Source organism: Panulirus ornatus, chromosome 2, assembly GCF_036320965.1.
Source record: "Panulirus ornatus isolate Po-2019 chromosome 2, ASM3632096v1, whole genome shotgun sequence".
In the NCBI taxonomy this organism is placed as follows: Eukaryota; Metazoa; Arthropoda; class Malacostraca; order Decapoda; family Palinuridae; genus Panulirus; species Panulirus ornatus.
In genome coordinates, this window is record NC_092225.1 from 28,864,259 (window position 1) to 28,880,846 (window position 16,588).

The 16,588-nt window shown below is 46.5% G+C and overlaps 1 protein-coding gene across 6 annotated transcripts in view; it reads right to left on the bottom strand.

Annotated features, from left to right (window-relative positions):
- Dmtn (transmembrane and coiled-coil domain 2 protein Dmtn) overlaps positions 1 to 16,588 on the bottom strand; it is a 309,359-nt gene that overhangs the window by 121,608 nt on the left and 171,163 nt on the right. Inside the window, exon 1 of one of the 6 annotated variants that reach the window (XM_071673446.1) lies at positions 12,808 to 13,018. The exons of 4 other annotated variants lie outside the window; for them this stretch is intronic. The gene's annotated coding sequence lies outside the window, so the exon portion shown is untranslated. Of the gene's footprint in view, positions 1 to 12,705; positions 13,019 to 16,588 lie in introns of those variants that run through there. One more of the 6 variants, XM_071673437.1, reaches the window with a different exon arrangement.

Here is a 16,588-nt window from a genome sequence, read left to right on the forward strand (position 1 = left end):
ATATCATCGTCTTAGCAAGGCAGCGTCAGAAACACGTGACTACGTCTCATAAAGAAAAGTCTTCACTTAGCTCTTCTCACTGTTCCTCATTTTGTAAAGTGATACATCAGGAGAAGAGAATATCCAGCCTCACCGCTCCCGCCCATCATAATCGCTTCTACGAAACCCGAGAGGGAGGCTTTAATTCACAATATCTTAACGGGTTTTCTTATATGGTTATATGGACAACATCCTGCACTTCTGGTCACAACGGCCAACATCGGAAACCAAGGCTACTGACCTAATTTCGTTCGCGAACACTAGCCAGAACACCCACACCCATCCCTCATACATACATCAAAACACGACTGACCTTACCCTCATTACACGTAGGCCAACTTAAAACCCTACTTAAATACACACACACACACACACACACACACACACACACACACACACATGCAAACTACGATGATAGGTTTAATAGAACATGATACACCGCGGTGGCTCGCACCATTTAGTCTACCCTCACCCTCCCACCCAGACGCTCGACTCATAGAAAACGCAAGTCTCTCTCTCTCTCTCTCTCTCTCTCTCTCTCTCTCTCTCTCTCTCTCTCTCTCTCTCTCTCTCTCTCTCTCATATAGAGCTTTTGTCAACGATGTTGTCGACAGCGGGAACCAATTACCGGTAATGATACACGATCTCAACACTATACCCTCTTCACCACCTGCCTCACAAACAATTATCTACACCACACCAAGAACAATTACGCATTCCACGGGACTGTTTACTGTACTAATTGAACGCTATCCCAGCGCGTTAAGCTGGCCACCATCCGGGAGCGTACAACACCGGCAGTCCCTTACGCGGGCGCGCGTTATGACCGTCCCAAACATACACGACTCGCCTGAACGGAAGAGTTTCCGAAAGCCTTTCGGAGGAAAGTGAATGGTATTTACGTGCAGCAGGTAGTCGTCAACACTCCAGTGCCCCCCCCCCCCCCCCCCCCCCCCGTGAGCAACTACAGCAGCCTCTATCGCCTCGTCTTTATCCCTACAGAACTTGCACACACACACACACACACACACATATAACATGAGCCATGATGGGAGCGACAGTGTACAGCACTCTCATGAGAACACTTGCATAATATAGGCTATCAAGCGATGGTAACCGCTACTTGCTGAGCAGCAAATCCCCCTCCCTGGCTGGCTACCAGGTAGCCTTCCCTACACTTTTAACTCCCACGACGACGTGTGCCACAGTCAGCAGATCCGCCTTAGGGCTTCACCCCAGCCGCGTGTGTCAACACGGCGCGACTTACATCACACACGGGTCGACACACCAACCAACATACACACGTGAGGGAGTGTGTCAGAGGCGCATCACGCTCTATATAGTGTTAATTCAAGCCCCTGAGCACGGCGGTGAGACCCTTGAGCACGGCGGTGCGGCCCTTGAGCACGGCGGTACGACACATGAGCACGGCGGTACGTCCCTTGAGGACGACGGTACGGGATCTGGGTATGACGTTACGACCCCCCTGAGCACGAAGGTACGACCCCCTGAGCACGACGTTGCGACCCTTGGGTATGATGTCCTTGCCTCTGACATGACCCTTAAGGGTACGACCCTTGAGGTGTCACGGTCGTGCTCAAGAGGTCACATTTACCTAACAAGCCCCACGTACGACAATGGAACCCACCGACTCCCACGTACAGATAATGGTCTCCACGTGTGTCCCCATGTACAGTCGATGGTCTCAACGTATATCCCCATGTACAGTCGATATTCGTTCATTACATAAAAAGAATATTATTTCTGGATAATATTTTTCTTTGTTTTTAGTCTGCACATCTATTCCTACCTTGTGTCTGCTCTTTCACATCAAGATATCTTAACACAAACGTATTACCTTTGTGTTGGGGGGAAAGAGGAGGGTGAGAGAACCAGTTCCTTTTTTTTCAATTTCATTAGAGAGGCTATCTTTAAAGAGGAGCGTGGCAGAAACCTCAATTTTCCTTCCGTTTCATTAGAGAGAATATCACTAAGTCATAAATAAACCCACAAAAAATGTCCATTACAGAGGCCGTCAAAAAAAAAAGCCTTTAGACAATATCTCTGTCACAAAGACCTGATGTGGAGATACATTTAAAGAATAACCTCGGGTAAGAGGATTCAGCAGTGAACACCTCCCAACACACACACACAGGACTCTATAAGTCACACATCATCTCCCAAGTACCGATTCAGAAACTCCCCGCATCTCAACGACACTCTACCACCGTCTGACCCAGTCAGAGACTAACTTCCTTACGGACGTTCAGCCTCGCCCTTGAACACATGTGTTGGCATGTCTGACAGTGCGACTGTGTTAGTCCGCAGTTCAACCCGCTGTTCATCCTCCTCTTTTGGCTTATGGATACAATGGCTACCTGGCTTCGGCTAAGGTATATATATATATATATACATATATATATATATATATATATATATATATATATATATATATATATATATATATATATATATATATAAACACTGTCAGCGCAGTAATGACCCACATTCTGAGCAACCCCACCCACCACCAACCAACCAACATGAACATCCCCTTTAAAGCCACTGAAGAGGGCCATCCAAAACACAAAGGTCACACGTAAGGAACCGGTTTTAAAGAGACTCTTCTCCCTCCCATACCCTCCCCACACGCCACACGCAGAGTCCAGTACTTAAAGACACCCATCCACCCCACCCAGGCTGACGTTCTCAACACGGTCGGTCTGAAGGCGTAACAACAACACCCTCCCTCCCTTCCTCTCAGACTCAAACACCCCACTTAACTCCTTGAGCACGACCTTGAGGACGAATTACACACCCCCTTGAGAATGATGAGTACGACTTAAAACCCTTGCGCTGCAATGACTACATCATTGAGAAGGACGGGTCTACTCATCCGAACACCGCCACCCAGTCTAGTACTGCCATTCGTTAGACTTACCCTAACTCAACCTACCTCCCCAAGCACCGGTCTCATGCAACCCACCCTGCTGGACCCGCGCGAGTTACGGTGGGTACGGAAGGAACCCACTCCGGTGTACCGCGTGACTCATCAACAGCAGCCACGAGACACCATAATCTCTTTAAAGATGGCGACGGGGGGGAGAGGAGAGGATCCGGCTTCACTGTACTCGACCCTGGCGACACCTGTCGTGTTCGGCAGTACACCACACGGGAGACGTGAAGAGGGGCAGTGAGATGAATGACAGGGAGGAAGAGGAGGAGGAAGACACGGGTAGAAAAGGAGGAGGAGGAGGAGGACAGCGCCTCACCAAACGCCTCGTATCACTTCAAAGAAATTGTAAATTCACGGGCAAGGTATCTGCAAACAACACGAGTGCAAGCAGTCGCTATGTCTACCCGCCTCGAGAGAAAAGGGCGTGCAGGCGCCACGGGGAGTGGAGGTATACAAAAGAGCAAGCAACCAGGTCATCACCCACAACCACGAGCTGAGAAACCTATACACGATTAACAACACGCACACACCATTCACTTAAACACATTCACGGACCTAAGTTCACTACACACACACACACACACACACAACACCACAACCTGCAGTACTATACCCCCACAGGGGCCTACAGCAGGAGGAGGAGGAGGCACATACACACGTCACAGGAAGAGAGAGAGAGAGAGAGAGAGAGAGAGAGAGAGAGAGAGAGAGAGAGAGAGAGAGAGAGAGAGAGAGAGAGAGAGAGAAACATTCGCGAGCGGGTGGAGTGAGTATCTCTTTCCCAGCCAAGACCCGAGATCAAAGAACATGTAGTAATTACTGAATGAGTCTGAACGTCGGGTGATGTGAAGTAGTTAACCTCTGACCTGTGACGGTCGTTTAAAAAAAAAAAAAGTCACTGGCATTTTGTAGGTGGAGAGATTTTTTTTTCTTTTCTTTTGACAAAGTTTATGAGCAATGGCTTAAATATGGCCATACAATATGAAGAAAAATCTGCTTCTTTACTGTGTGTTATGATTGCTACAGAAAGCCAAAAATAGTCAGATCACAAGTCTGATATAGGCATAGTGTGAGACAATGTATCGACACAGAAGCAAAACTTGATGAACTATGAATGAAATACGACGAAATAGCCCACAGAAGCCTTGACTGAATTACGACACATTATGAAATTGACTCAGAAATGTATCCCATTTGTTGGATGGGGTGTGTGGAAAGGTATGTGGAGGCAGTGTTTCGTCCCCAGTCACTAGGCCAAACGAACAGCAAGCCTAAAATATACCCTTTTTTTGGCGCTGTCTAACCTTCAAAAGCCATTAAGTCAGGCAAAATGCAAACCGGAATCAAGTCCCATTGAGAAGTTACAAACCTACCAAGTTTCAAGTCAAATCAGCCCATGAATGAAGCAGTGACGTAAAACCTTGAATGTTTGGTAGAAACTAGCAATATCTTAGTGATAAATGAACCAAAAACACGCCTTCCTTAAACAGTAATCCCGCCCTCCCCTACACCACCCAGTAACCTATTCTCGTCATCAGGCGACAGACAGAACTTTTAATATAGCATAGCCACGCACTCTGCTTTAAGAACACGTTCTTGCAACTCCCATCTTTTTTTTCTGGAGTAATGCAAAGCCCCATTACCACGGGCACTAAATATAATCCTAGGGAAGGAATGCCCGGACTCTGGAAATGATCCACGAACACTTTAAACTGACTCGTACATCTCTCCTCCACAAGGCAGGAAGGAGAGCAGTTAGGAAAAATAAAAATACTACCTATAAAGGATACAGTAACATATCTGAAGTGCGAGTTCTGAAATGTAACCTTAATAACCCTTTAGAATGAAATGATCTACATAACCCAGGACAATATTATGGTGGCAGAAGACCCAGCTTCTCTTTACTGCCTGATCACGAGAAAATATAATTCTAGAAGTGCGAGAGTACAAATAAAATGGCTCATGTGATTTACACAAAGACTTTACAGAAGCCTAGGCTACATGCTACCGCGGTGCTACATCTCACAACGGAAATAACACTGGAGAACTGGGAAGATTGGATACACAACACCTTCATAACAAACACATCAGGGAAAGACGATTTCCAGTGACCAAGTGACACCAGCCTGACACTCAACAACAAGCAGTTGTATATAAAGATCACGTTCACACTCGCTCTCGACCTTGTAGACTGACCTACAACCGCAGACAATTTAATTATTTCCGGCTCTCTCTCTCTCTCTCTCTCTCTCTCTCTCTCTCTCTCTCTCTCTCTCTCTCTCTCTCTCTCTCTCTCTCTCCTCACTAATTGCCTGAAATAGCCCGAGACCGAAATGTACCACGCTTGTCTCCTCCCAGGCCAGCAGATACAACCACATGACTGGTAAAAGAATGTAAATGAAACAGTCGCAAGTTCCCTCAACATACGTGTCCCCAGACAAAATGTAAGGTCGATGTCTTAGCAAAAGTTGCACTAAAAGAATGAGTCTGCTCGACAATACTGGGTTGCTTAATGGAGTTTAAGAACACAGTAATCCGAAAAGAATTAACTGGTGCATCTGAGGCCATTAGAGTACACACAGGCATTAACAGATCCATTCCCCAGCATAATAAAATGTAACATGTTAAAACATATGTATGGTGACTATGTAAAACTAGGCATTACGATACAAGTAAGGACTAGGCTATACGCTTAATGTACAAATGGCGCTACAGCTTCTTGGAATATCATTCATGTAAACTGTGAAGTAACTTATTAGAGATAAGGACAAACTCTTGAACAATCCTGTCTTAATTTGTGGCACTAAACGAGCCCTGCGAGCGAAGGCAGAGCACATTATTCTTAATGATATGATGCCTGAAATTTTGAGAGTGCATCCACTTTCCTCATCCAGCGAATGAAAGCTAACGTAATGAACCATCTCGTAACATTTTACCGTCCTAATCGTCTGACTACTGGGGTCTGACAACGTCCTTTGCCCTTTCAGCTCACAGGATGAGGCATGGCTGGCAGAACTGTGAACCATAAGCCCGTAGCGACAAACACTAAGAAGACATTTCTCCGTCATCAAGCGCACATTACTTGTTCAGCCAAACTGCCATGTAAATTCCTGTCCATCTAAAACTCTCAATAATCTATGCTTCTCCGGGATAACCAGATAATTTCCCTCTTTCCATTACCAGATAATTCGCATAATTCTATGGCACGATATAATTTGTGCCCCTCCTGTCCAGTAGACATATCTATCTCATCTTTCCCGAGCGTCTGATAATTCCTGAATGAACAACTTAGAAGAAACACCAGGTGATGGTAATTGTTTTCGTTGTACGTCACCATGAGACGCCACACCAACCAGCTAGGCTGACATATTCCCTTGCCAACATTATTTGTCTTTCGTTCAACTTTACAGCCCCACGGCGCCCTCCTGACGGTTCTCCTGTCTCTACGAAGCTACGGTCAACACGGGTCTCATCACCTCTACAAAACAGCCTCGGTGAGTGACAAGGGAACTCAAGAATTTAATTTCATTTTAAGCCTACCGGGTGCGGAGTGGCGCCGCCAGTGTACGGACGAGGCTACGGCTCGACTCCGCCCCACGTAGCGCGGGAGGGAACTCAGCTTTTTCTGTATATCAACTCCCGATAACCTTTTGATTAGACGACATAACAGATTTTACAGTCAAGTTTTAAAAGCTCATTTTAAAGGCCATATTCTTGTTAAAGTGATCTTCATCTCGACACAATGCAGCTAGCTGGTCGCTCAAGATTAACTGTCGTAACTAGAGTGATTATTAACAATTAACCAGATATATTGCAGTGACCTGTACATTCTGATTTGTAAGCGTTCCCGGTGTTGAGCTAAACCTGGAACTCGATGCACATAACTGATAATGCTGGTGCTTTAGCATGTAATCTACTGCTCATGTTTATACCATTTGGTCATTAATACTCCACTGGTGGCAGAAATGTCACCTATCCAGCCACATCGCATACAGTTGTCTTTGACAAGTGTTACAATATATATATATATATATATATATATATATATATATATATATATATATATATATATATATTTTTTTTTTTTTTTTTTTTATATACTTTGTCGCTGTCTCCCGCGTTTGCGAGGTAGCGCAAGGAAACAGACGAAAGAAATGGCCCAACCCCCCCCATACACATGTACATACACACGTCCACACACGCAAATATACATACCTACACAGCTTTCCTTTGTTTACCCCGGACGCTTCACATGCCTTGATTCAATCCACTGACAGCACGTCAACCCCTGTATACCACATCGCTCCAATTCACTCTATTCCTTGCCCTCCTTTCACCCTCCTGCATGTTCAGGCCCCGATCACACAAAATCCTTTTCACTCCATCTTTCCACCTCCAATTTGGTCTCCCTCTTCTCCTCGTTCCCTCCACCTCCGACACATATATCCTCTTGGTCAATCTTTCCTCACTCATTCTCTCCATGTGCCCAAACCATGTATGTATGTATATATATATATATATATATATATATATATATATATATATATATATATATATATATATATATATATATAAACAACATTCTGTATACATGAAATTCGTTAAATAAACCCCCAAGAGATAGATAAAGTTGGATAACCTCCAAGCGGAGCACGTGAGACGTGAGATAAACTAAATTAGAACACTGGAAATTGGGGAGGGTCTGTGAGAGACCTGATTCAACGAGATAACACCTGAGGACAGTGATAAACAAAAAAAAGATAAACATCTATGCCGTGGCCAGGGTGATGAGAGATCGTATCTAAGTGACGACCTGTCGTACGAGAGAGAGATACGTGAGACAAGGGGGGAGGGGGGGGAGAGAGATGGAATATTTACCAACCAAATGAGGGAGATCGGAAAGACGTACACCCACACCAACGCAACACTGTGGTACTGACTGCTGGGAGGTAACGGAGTTAACTGTCTCTACTTCATTGTGCAGAGGGGGATGGAGGAGGAGGAGGAGGAGAGGATTAAAAAGTAAGAAGAAGTCAAGGAGATGAGACAGGACGAGGGAGTTTAAGCTCATTAAGACTGACACGGAACGGAGAAAATGGGAGGCGGCAGGCCCACAGGATGGGTAGGAGCGCAGGGTAAAGTTGAGTCCTCAAGGTGCAACCCGTCTGATCAGAACACAGCAGAGCCCATCTACCCATCAGAACACGGCAGAGCCCATCTACCCATCAGAAGACGGCAGAACCCGTCCGCCCATCAGAAGACGGCAGAACCCGTTTGTCCATCAGAAGAAGAAAGCAAGTCAAGTCAGGAGAGGATGATACTATGGTCGTAAAGGACGGGCGAGGAGGAATGATGAGGCACGGGATGGGTGAGAGGGAGAGGGAGAGGAGGGCAGCGGAAGAGGAGAGGTGAGGAGAGGGAGTGGAAAAGTAGAGTAGCGTGAGAAGAGGAAGAAAGAGGAAAGGGAGAGGAGTGTGAGAAGAGTGCAGGGCGAGGGAGGGTGTGGAAGGAGGTGGGTGAGGCCGTCAATGGTGGCCAAGGTTATATGGGTCTGCCTCCTCCTCCTCTTACAGCCGGCCCACCCTGGCCCTGGCCCTGCTCCACCTTGCCTTCCCCAGCCACACGTCGCTCCTGAGCCCCGTAAAAGTCTCCCATGCCATTACATGGCCCGCTATATATATATATACATATGCACCACAGCCCTGGACGACATGCCGTTAAGCCTCAAACGAGCCAAATGCCACGACATGACACCCGAGGACATGGCCAGGGTGGCCTGGCCTTTGACCTGACCTGACCCTCCACACTACCCCCTGCCAGAGCCGGAGGAGGAGGAGGAGGAAGAGGCATTCCTAGCCACCAGACGTGCTGAGGACCTTCCAAACATCCGCGCGAGAGACGGTTTGTGTAACATACATGCACACACAGGTGCCACCGCCTGCAATCAAACAATGTTACCAGACCTGGCTCACTTAACTGTTCCTGAGAGAGAGAGAGAGAGAGAGAGAGAGAGAGAGAGAGAGAGAGAGAGAGAGAGAGAGAGAGAGAGAGAGAGAGAGACCTGCTGTAGCTCTGGGGATTCTGAGACCATTGCGGGTTCTGGGGCTATTTCCTCACAGAGAGAGAGAGAGAGAGAGAGAGAGAGAGAGAGAGAGAGAGAGAGAGAGAGAGAGAGAGAGAGAGAGAGGATATCCGGGATTGCTTTCCCTCCCCCGGGGATCGGAGAGCTGGCTAACGTACCGCCAGTAGCCATACCCCAGATGGGCAAGGAGATGAGGACGCTTCAGTATCACCTCCTCCTCCTCCTCCTCCTCCAGGACGGAGGGAGGGGAGATAACCGCAGCAGACGGGGATGGAAACGAGGAGGAGGAGGAGGATCAGAAGAACCGTGCCAGGCCTCTCTAGATGCACTTAGCTTCCTCTAACGCCCCGTGTTAGCTTTCTCTAGATCTACCATCACCGTCTCCTTCTCTCTTACCTTTTCCCCATTGCTTTCCTTTACCCTTTCCACGCATTTCCAACTCTGGATGTCGTCTACCTAACCAAAGCTTGGTCCATTGAGCTGTTGAAGGACGCGGGACCGTCTTCCTCATCCTTATCTGTCTTTCCTTTTGAAATATACGTCACGAAAAGCTATACACTGATACGCGTGGTAGGGCCCATCTGAGTTGGTAATTTCACACCTAGGAATGAACTACCAGCGACCAAAGTCCCGGAGTTACGTACAAAAATAACTTTTTGATTACACAAATGAGTTTCCAGAATTTCTAAAATAAGTTACACGGGAGGGAAAAATGAATATGAATATATAAAAAAAAAAAAAGAGTCCGACCGGCCTTCGTAAACAAAATCAACCCCGGAAAAAAAAAAAATGGCGTGGAGAGGGGGAAACTGTGGTGTGTGGTAGGTCGATGCTGCTGGGGAAACTGTGGTGTGTGGTAGGTCGATGCTGCTGGGGAAACTGTGGTGTGTGGTAGGTCGATGCTGCTGGGGAAACTGTGGTGTGTGGTTGATCGATGTAGCTGTGATAAGTGTGGTGTGTGGTAGGTCGATGCTGTGAAAGAAAAATTCGGGTCTTCCGAATAATATATAGAAACTGTGATTCAATTGCGGTAAAAATGTGTAATCAAAGGTGGGTAATATATATATATATATATATATATATATATATATATATATATATATATATATATATATATATATATATATTTCTTTTTTCTTTCAAACTATTCGCCATTTCCCGCATTAGCGAGGTAGCGTTAAGAACAGAGGACTGGGCCTTTGAGGGAATATATATATATATATATATATATATATATATATATATATATATATATATATATATATATTATTTGTTTATTTTCCTTTGTCGCTGTCTCCCGCGTTTGCGAGGTAGCGCAAGGAAACAGACGAAAGCAATGGCCCAACCCACCCCCATACACAATGTACACACACACACGCAAATATACATACCTTTACATCTCAATGTACACATATATATATACCCATGCACACAATTCACAGTGTCTGCCCCTATTATATATATATATATATATATATATATCTTTTCTTTCATACTATTCGCCATTTCCCGCATAAGCGAGGTAGCGTTAAGAACAGAGGCCTGGGTCTTAAAGGGAATATCCTCACCTGGCCCCCTTCTCTGTTCCTTCTTTTGGGAAAAAAAAAAAAAAAACGAGAGGGGAGGATTTCCAGCCACCCGCTCCCTCCCCTTTTAGTCGCCTTCTACGACACGCAGGGAATACGTGGAAGTATTCTTTCTCCCATATATATATATATATATATATATATATATATATATATATATATATATATATATATATATATATATATATATATATATCCAGCTTGCACGCTACAGATATGTGGGTGTCTGGCGATGTAAAAAAATTCCTCTTTCCTCTGGGAACGTAATCCAATGGACGAGGCCATGCATCTATAAGTTCGAGAGGAAAACAATGAATTTCATGTATAGATACCGTGATAATCTGACACACATCGAAACTCGACCAAGAAGCGGATTCCGTCGGATCCAATCCTGTTTACCCTCCGCACGTTCGGAGACTTAAAGGCGTTAAGGGCAAGTAAACACTTCTCGTTAATGGTTATTAGCCATTCCTATATCCTAGAGGTACGTAATTATTGTCTTTTACGTTATTCTTTTTTTTTTTTTTACATATTCAAATGGTTTGTGTATTGATTTACAGATCAAATTCAGCTCTGGCAAATGGATGTCTGTTTTCGGGCGTCCGTGGTATTCTAAGACGCCTGTTCGTGACGACAGATTTTGAAGGAGGCGAAAACAACCGATTTTTTTTTTTTACCTTCAGAAGACCTGGTATAGAGTGCTCTTTTTACCGTACAATTTGTCCTTCTAAAAACTGTGGCAGGAGGAAGGTGTTACATGTAAAATCCCACTCTATTTGGGCTATATATAAGGTATGGAATATCATGACAGGAATTTCGTCAAACTCTATCAACTTCAAACGTGTCATCTATCTCAAAAATAGCCATGAGACACACCTGGACACATGCACCAAGATTCAACTGCACACAAACACACATACGGTAAACCTGGACACAAAAACCTGCAAAGTTAAACACATGAATACATACAAAAAAGATAGACACAGACGACACAAGGTGGCAGTGTGTGTTGCGTGGGCGGCAACACAACAACAGTCCTCCTCCTCGAGTGTTGAGGGGGAGAGTTTAACCTCCCACTTGAGGGCCTCCTTGCCTCACACTCCACCAGCAACACAATAATCCTTACTTAACACGACACTTAATCTTCCTCAATCACTTATCCCTCCCTCCCCCCAGCCTCCTCTTCAACAACTGGGTCGTCACAACTTTAATCTTATTTTCCCATCATGAAAACATTCTGTTTTTCATGTATTTCAATTTACTCAACACAAACACAACGACCAGTTTTCTTTCTATCAAATTAAGAATACATATATATATACAATTCTTTTCAATTTTTTTTTCATTACGGATAAAATCACTGTTTCGTATTATCAATTAATTATCTTTCATCTTTTTTTTTCTTAATGATTTACCCAGTATTGTGTGAGAGAGTAGGCGGTCTATCCTCACCCACACGGACAGTGCCGTAACTCACAGAATCCACCATCAGGAACACAGGCACTATTGCACACCACATACGTCCTCCCCATAGCCTCCGTATCCACCAGAGCCACACGCCCATAGCGGATACCATCATGTGAGACAGCTACTACCTACCCACGTATACACTAAACTCTCGAGAGGTACCGGCGTATACCGGAGACCTTCGGGAGGTACCGGCGTATACCGGAGACCTTCGGGAGGTACCGGCGTATTCCGGAGACCTTCGAGAGGTACCGGCATATACCGGAGACCTTCGGGAGGTACCGGCGTATACCGGAGACCTTCGAGAGGTACCGGCATATACCGGAGACCTTCGGGAGGTACCGGCGTATACCGGAGACCTTCGAGAGGTACCGGCGTATTCCGGAGACCTTCGAGAGGTACCGGCGTATACCGGGGACCTTCGAGATGTACCCGCGTATAAGAAAGCGACAGGTACGCGCGTCTACGGCAGGGTTTGGGCGGGGGGTTATGGCCCGACCGACATCTTCACGTGGATATATCCCGCTGGTAAGAGCCAATACCCCACGACGACGCCTCCGGGAGAAGTTCAATACCTTGCGGGTTTTACCCTCCGGTAGTAGGAGGGTTTGGAGGGCCCGGTAGCGGCAGCATTCCGTCAATGGAGGCGTGGGGCAAGAGGGAGGGCGTCGTCGTACCTTCAGAAGGACGGGTTACCCTCGACTGGTGTGGTGGCGGACGGACGGGGGAACACGTCAGGGCAAAACAGTTTGGTGATGTAGTGTTGGCGGCGAGGGACGCGTCGGTAGCGCGCACAGCGGCGTATGTGACGACTTCCAGCCGCGAGGCGCGTGCGGCTCCCACCACTGCTGCCCACAGACTGCTTCTGCTGCTGCAGCTGCTGCTGTTGCGCGCCAGACCTGTGACTGCCACACACTCACTTTGTTTACCTCACTCACACCGCCACCTCCTAATGCTCCTCCCATCTACCACTTCCCCTCACAAACGTGCGTGCTTACTGAAACCTTCCTTATCCAGCACAACCCTTGGGTACGACAGGCCTGACCCTCTCGACCTGACCCAGGTCATATCATTCCCAAGGGTCGTGCCGACGCGTCGTGCTCAAGGGACGTGCACACGTCGTGCACAACGGACGTGCCGTTGTGGTCAACGGGGGGGAAGCATTAAACAGCACCCACCATGCTTCCGTAATCCAAGGCAGGGGCCCCCACGTTGAACCATCTTATCCAACCGATCATCACTATCCTCTCTCTCTCTCTCTCTCTCTCTCTCTCTCTCTCTCTCTCTCTCTCTCTCTCTCTCTCTCTCCCGCAAGCCATATTTATCCACACAGGCACGCGTGATCATGCATTACCGAGTGTGACCGTGCACTCTTTAAGTGCCTGCGCGCAGGGAGCACGAAGGCATGCGCTTACCCGACCGATCGCACAACACAACGTCCACTCCTGCACCCACCAAAGGGCAAACCTCAACTCTGGCAATTCCAAAGTTACACCTTGTGCATTACGGGTGATGCCAAGGAGGTGTACAACATACCCCCACTACACCAAGTGCATCGTGCAGGTAAATGCCCATCACTGCATCTCAAAATACTTCCCTTCTCGTCCTTCCTCATATGTATACGTTGTATATGTATACCAAAATAGATTTTACACTGTAAAACCCATGTATGATCCTAGTATGTTTCCTTACTGCATGTATACTCCCGTCTACGTTCCTGTATTTGTCTGAAGTTACTTCTCCAAGGACGTACGTCAGAGTGTATGGCATACACTCTATGCCTTTCAGCACCCACGGTGTCTGGCCATGTATTCCACCATGTATGCTCTCAAATGCATGCATCCCTATACATGCATACATGCACATACGTGCATTAACAAATACACCCATTTATACCTACGCCAGGAACAGTGGTGACTGAAGGGAGGGATGGGATGGGGGGGGGGAGTGTTTGCCTCCTGTTAAAAAAAAAAGAAAAAGAAAAAAAAACGCAACTTTGGTTTAAGATCATAAATCGCAGGTCTTCATCTCCATAATCAATACGGTAGTTTCCCAGTGGCCCACAGACCCAGAACCACCGTGTAACACGGCACACACACACCGGACCTGAACACACCAATTTGTGCCGTATTAAGTCACCGTTTACGGGAAGACAGAACTCTGTAAGTAACTACGTCACCGTATACGCCAGGAGAGCATTCTGTAAGTAACTACGTCACCGTGTACGTCAGGAGAGCATTCTTTAAGTAACTACGTCACCGTGTACGTCAGGGGAGCATTCTATAAGTAACTACGTCACCGTGTACGTCAGGGGAGCATTCTATAAGTAACTACGTCACCGTGTACGTCAGGGGAGCATTCTTTAAGTAACTACGTCACCGTGTACGTCAGGGGAGCATTCTATAAGTAACTACGTCACCGTGTACGTCAGGAGAGCATTCTATAACTAACTACGTCACCGTGTACGTCAGGAGAGCATTCTATAAGTAACTACGTCACCGTGTACGTCAGGAAAGCATTCTGTAAGTAACTACGTCACCGTGTACGTCAGGAGAGCATTCTATAACTAACTACGTCACCGTGTACGTCAGGAGAGCATTCTATAACTAACTACGTCACCGTGTACGTCAGGGGAGCATTCTATAAGTAACTACGTCACCGTGTACGTCAGGAAAGCATTCTGTAAGTAACTACGTCACCGTGTACGTCAGGAGAGCATTCTGTTAGCAACTACGTCACCGTGTACGTCAGGAGAGCATTCTGTAAGTAACTACGTCACCGTGTACGTCAGGGGAGCATTCTATACGTAACTACGTCACCGTGTACGTCAGGGGAGCATTCTATAAGTAACTACGTCACCGTGTACGTCAGGAGAGCATTCTGTTAGCAACTACGTCACCGTGTACGTCAGGAGAGCATTCTGTTAGCAACTACGTCACCGTGTACGTCAGGAGAGCAGCACAGCAGCTGCCCTCGGCGCACGACTCACGTCCAATGTGCTGGAAGCTGTACAGCCCCTCCACCCACTCCCACACACACACACACACACACACACACACACACACACACATATGAGCATCGAGTTCTCGTGTCAACACAGAATCCAATAACTAAACTTAAGGTCTCTAGTCGGCCGGCTCGACGTTGATACTGTGTTGATATACTGTTCATACTGGAGTGGAAGATGATGGAGGGAGGGGTGGGTCATGGACTGGGGAGCGGTAGTAAGGAATGGGGGAGGTGAGTGTCGTGGGGGGATAAAAAGGAGGAAATGGTGAATTACGTCACACGTGAGGAAGAAAAAAAAGAAAGAGGTCTCCCACATAAGCCCAGTAACATGTCTCCCTCTTAAGTGTAAATACGCGGGTGAGGCGGAGGCTTGTTTGAGGCCCTAGGAACCACCCACCTGAGGAGAGGCCATGTGCAGCAGGTGTCCTGGACGAGCCTAGCAGGTGGCCTCGACTGGTGTGGCTAGGTGTGGGGAGCCAAGCGTTCGGCACACTGTATGTGTATGTACTGACGTGTAAGGTGATATATATATATATATACTGTGTAAGTAATCGTGTTACTATAGGCTTATGTGCACATGTACTAATGTTAATATACTAAAACGCATGTGATGCTTTTGTACTAATATGTACCTGAGGCTATCTGTACATGCTACATACGTGTGTAAACGTATAAAATAAATATAGGCGACAATTATAAAATGTATTGGCACACCTCACCGACTGATGACACACCAGCTAGTCTTGATACCAGAGCTGCGGGGACCTAACTCTACATGAGGGAATCCATGTTCATCTCAGAGGGATAAAGACGATGGCTGGAATCCCAGTAGTGAAGCTCTTGGCTAACTCCCCCAAAGTTCCGAATCTCGTGTCATTACTTTAGTTTCCCACTCCTTGACGTTTTCTATATCCGTACTTTGCGTTAAAGAAAATTAATAACTTCCTGGGGACCTGGGGTAACTGAGCTATGTTGCTATGTTACTTCTAAACAATGGATTTAACATAGGTGTTCGCAGTAATTCATGATCCATTGTTACATAAAGTAACAAGATTCAATATCTTAAGACAATCTTAAGAGCAAACACTTCGTACAGCCTAAAAATAAAATCATTACTAAGTATCGAGTCTGGTAAGTACACGTAGAAATTAAAAGACTGGTGTAAACTTTGTATAATCTTCCACGCAACAAGTCCAGGACTGGACCCTGCGTCTGGAAGGGGTGTCAGGAGACATCACTAAAGCGGCACCTTCCCATGCTGAAACGCCTCCCGTCTACACCAGATTGTTGTACACAACAGCACCTCTTACACAACTGGGATATGCACAGAATCTGGCACGGGCCTTCATAACCCAAGGGTCACCAGGCAGTGCTCAAGCGTTACACCGTAGTGACCACAGGTTACCAATATCATCAGCCACGCCCGGCCATACACGCACGTAGAGGGGG